We start from the raw sequence: 5,039 nt of genomic DNA on the forward strand, positions 1-5,039 counted from the left end.
CATTTCAGGCCCAGATAGGTTCTAAACATCAGCCCCAGGGCAGTGCTTGGTCTGTGTACCTGAAATCGTGCATGCTGAAGTAACATCCTAAGACGTACAAAAAAGTCTCTTGGACCGATAGCCGAAATCCAACAGGAAGCCTGACATGTTCTAATTAAGGTTTCATTTTTGCAGCATTTTTCACATTTTTCAGGCCTGCTATTTGAATCATCTTCTACTACAGCTTTTCATCCAGTCACACCAAAATGGCTCCAGATCATCTACACAAGTAGCCCATCAAAAGATATTCATGGTTTTGTACAATATTGAACGGTGTTGCCGTAGCAACCCTCTAAATGTGGGATTTTACTCATATACCACAGTGCACCAAATTGTTACATCTCTGACATACATTGTCCGATGTGCCTCAAACTTCACAGGCTTAATGGGAGGGTAAGGGAGACGGGACACACCCCTCTATCAGCTTTGTTTCACACTCATAACGCCACCTAGTGGCAACAGGAAATCAGTAGGACACTGATACTCATCATCCTATGGTCATTACAGTTTCATTGATGGCTGCGGGCATTACATAGAGCATTGTGACATATTAATTAGTGGGCACTCACCGACGCCACCTAGTGGAAGCGGGAGACGATCGACGCGAAGTACGGCTAGCCTGCTGAGCCGTCAGCAGCCGGGTGAGCCAGCTACTCTCTCGTCTGCGAGAACCTCCGAGCGCGGTTCGGCTGGAGCGTGCCACGGGTCGACGCGCGGCTTGGCTGGAGCGCGCCAGGGGTCGACGCGCGCCGGGTGCGAGGGCCCGCTCATCGCCGCTTGCGGCTTTAATTAGGGCCCGAGCACGAACTGTGCGAAGGCCCTATTGTAATTGCTTCGTTTATTATTAGGGCCCGAGCACGAACTGTGCGAAGGCCCTATTGTAATTGCTTCGTTTATTATTATTATTATTATTTTTTTTTTTTTTTTTTTATTATTATTATTATTATTATTATTATTCAGGCAAATGAATTGGCTTTTTGGGGGCTTTATCATATTCAAAAACTCATGAAACTTGGCACATGCGTCACACCTGGTGAAAATTTAAGTATTTTAATGGGCTCGGGCAAGGGCGCGCCCAAATGGCTCGCTAGCGCCCCCTAAACTGGAGCCCACCGCTGTGTTTCACGTACATGAATGAAACTTCATACACATGTATATCATGTCCAGGCGCACAAAAAATCCTCTTGGAGCCATGCCCTAAACCCAACAGGAAGTCCGCCATTTTTAATTAATTATGCAAATTTGGCGATTTGCAGCCCTCACACTTTTTCTAATAACTCAGAGGTTTTAGACGTTATCATCTTCATATTTGGTTTGTCTAACCTACACCCCCAGGGGAATCTAAATCTCGAAAATGGTGAGTTTTTGCCAAGGGGGAGGGGTCCTTATGCCCCTTTGAACTTTGATCATTCGCCATGAAATTTTGATTGCCTCTCATTCATACCTACATGATCCAATGTGCATCAAACTTCTCCAGTAGGATGAGGGTGCCCCCCTGAACACATACATATGACAATATTTAATATCAGTCGCAGCGCCACCTAGTGGGAACAGGAAATGTCATATTTTACACTTGGAGGTCCAGCTCCAAGGTGGTTTAGCAGAACCATCTCAAATTTCACCTGGAAAGCCTTAAGAAGTTGGACTTACTGTGTTTTCAAAACTGTGAGTTTTTGACAAAAGGGCGTGACCCTTATGGGACGGCAAAGTTCGATGATTCGCCATGAACACAAAAATGGCTGTAACTCAAACCCAACTTGCCCAATCTGGCTCAAACTTCAGTGGTGTGATAAGCACCCTGTCCTGAACACACTCATATGCAAAAAGTCCATAAACGGTAGAGCGCCGCCTAGTGGCAGCTCGGAATATCTTAAAATAGCAAGTTTTTTGAGTAGCCCCGGAGCTACGTTTTATCTACATGTATGAAAATGTACAGGCTCATGTAACATCCTAAGACGTACAAAAAAGTCTCTTGGACCCATACCCCAAACCCTACAGGAAGTCGGCCATCTTCAATTGAAGGTGTCAATTTTTGCCATTTCCACGCCTGCTATTTGAACGAACTTGTCCTAGGGCATTTGACCCAGTGAGACCAAATTTGCTCCACATCATCTACACAAGTAGCCCATCAAATATTGTGGAAATCTTTACAAAATATTAAATGGCCTTATCACACCAGGCCATTGAATTTGGCCTTCGTTTTTCTCCCTCACCACCAAAATTGTTTGTGCACTTGTTCGCACATGCTTTGTCTGATCAGGCTGAAAATTTAATCACTCATGTACACACCCAGGCTGAATCCATAACTACAGATTCAAGACTGTAGGCGCAATAGCGCCCCCTACAGAAGCAAATGAAAATTTGTATGACCGTCCACAGAATTAGTTTTGCTCTGAAATACATGAAATATCTTTCACCATTCCTTACAAAATCCTCATCTATTTGATAAGCCTCCTGCCCTGAACACATTGATATGCATAAAGTCCATAAACGTTTAGAGCGCCCCCTACTGGCAGCTTTAAATATCATAATATACCATGTTTTTTAGCTAGCCCCTGAGTTACATTTTATCTACAGCTCTGAAATTTTGCACACTCATGTAACATCCTAAGACATACAAAAAGTCTCTTGGAGCCATACTCCAAACCCTACAGGAAGTCCAGCATCTTCAATTGAAAGTGTCAATTTTTGCCATTTTCAGGCCTGCTATTTGAATGAACTCCTCCTAGGGCATTTCAGCCAGTGAGACCAAATTGGCTCCAGATCATCTAGACAAACAGCCCATCAAATATTGTGGAAATCTTGACAAAATATTAAATGGTGTTGTCACACCAGGCCATTGAAGTTGGCTTTCATTTTTCTCAATGGCGACCAAAATTGTTTGGGCACGTGTTCGTACATGCTTTGCCCGATCTGCCTGAAAATGTAATCACTCATGTACACAGCCACTCTGAACCCATAACTATGGATCAAGGCTATACGTAGCTGCAAGAGCGCCCCCTACAGAAGCAAATGAAATTTTGTATAGCATCCACAAACTTAGTTTCTCGGAAATGTATGAAAATGTGTTTCAACATTCTTGACATCATCCTGATCAAAACAGTCTATCAGACCCATGCCCTATTTTGCATGCTGGAGCCGTGACCCACCCCCAAATATTCCATTGCGTCTATGCCGAGAGCAAAAGATATCTTTTCCTAAAAAAGAATTCAACTTTCTACAGACCTACTGTACACCATCACGATCACAAACCTCCGAGTGCGGCACGGGTCGACGAGCGCCACAGGGTCGACGCGCAGCGGAGTGCGAGGGGCCCGATATCACCGCTTGCGGTTTTAATTATTATTTTTTTTTTATTATTATTATTCAGGCAAATGAATTGGCTTTTTGGGGGCTTTATCATATTCAAAAACTCATGAAACTTTGCACATGCGTCACACCTGGTGAAAATTTAAGTATTTTAATGGGCTCGGGCAAGGGCGCGCCCAAATGGCTCGCTAGCGCCCCTAAACTGGAGCCCCACCGCTGTGTTTCACGTACATGAATGAAACTTCATACACATGTATATCATGTCCAGGCGCACAAAAAATCCTCTTGGAGCCATGCCCTAAACCCAACAGGAAGTCCGCCATTTTGAATTAATTATGCAAATTTGGCGATTTGCAGCCCTCACACTTTTTCTAATAACTCAGAGGTTTTAGACGTTATCATCTTCATATTTGGTTTGTCTAACCTACACCCCCAGGGGAATCTAAATCTCGAAAATGGTGAGTTTTTGCCAAGGGGGAGGGGTCCTTATGCCCCTTTGAACTTTGATCATTCGCCATGAAATTTTGATTGCCTCTCATTCATACCTACATGATCCAATGTGCATCAAACTTCTCCAGTAGGATGAGGGTGCCCCCCCCTGAACACATACATATGACAATATTTAATATCAGTCGCAGCGCCACCTAGTGGGAACAGGAAATGTCATATTTTACACTTGGAGGTCCAGCTCCAAGGTGGTTTAGCAGAACCATCTCAAATTTCACCTGGAAAGCCTTAAGAAGTTGGACTTACTGTGTTTTCAAAACTGTGAGTTTTTGACAAAAGGGCGTGACCCTTATGGGACGGCAAAGTTCGATGATTCGCCATGAACACAAAAATGGCTTGTAACTCAAAGCCAACTTGACCATCTGGCTCAAACTCAGTGGTGTGATAAGCATGCTGCCCTGAACACACTCATATGCATAAAGTCCATAAACGTTAGAGCGCCGCCTAGTGGCAGCTCGGAATATTCTTAAAATAGCAAGTTTTTGAGTAGCCCCGGAGCTACGTTTTATCTACATGTATGAAATGTACATGCTCGTGTACCATACTAAGACGTACAAAAAAGTCTCTTGGACCATACCCCAAACCCTACAGGAAGTCGGCCATCTTCAATTGAAGGTGTCAATTTTTGCGATTTCCACGCCTGCTATTTGAACGAACTGTCCTAGGGCATTTCACCCAGTGACACCAAATTGGCTCCAGATCATCTACACAAGTAGCCCATCAAAGTTATTCAGGGTTTTGTAGAATATTGAACGGTGTTGCCATGGCAACCCTCTGAATTTGGACTTTTTTCAATTTCAAATTCACAGAGATTCTAAACATCAGCCCTGGGCTGTGCTTTCTCTATGTACCTGAAAATGTGCCTGCTGATGTAAAATGCTAACATCTACAAAAAGTCTCTGGACCGATAGCCGAAACACAACAGGAAGTCAGCCACGTTCACTTTAAAGTGTCATTTTTGCAGCATTTTTCGCCTTTTCCAGGCCTTTTTGCCTCAACACTCCTCTAGAGCATTTGACCCAGTGAGACCAAAATGGCTCCAGATCATCTACACAAGTAGCCCATCAAAAGATATTCATGATTTTGTAGACTATTGAACGGTGTTGCCGTAGCAACCCCTCTGAATTTGGACTTTTTTTTCCATTTCAGGCCCAGATAGGTTCTAACATCAGCCCCAGGGCAGT

The sequence above is a fragment of the Archocentrus centrarchus genome, chromosome 21 (genome assembly GCF_007364275.1).
Source record: "Archocentrus centrarchus isolate MPI-CPG fArcCen1 chromosome 21, fArcCen1, whole genome shotgun sequence".
Lineage (NCBI taxonomy): Eukaryota > Metazoa > Chordata > Actinopteri > Cichliformes > Cichlidae > Archocentrus > Archocentrus centrarchus.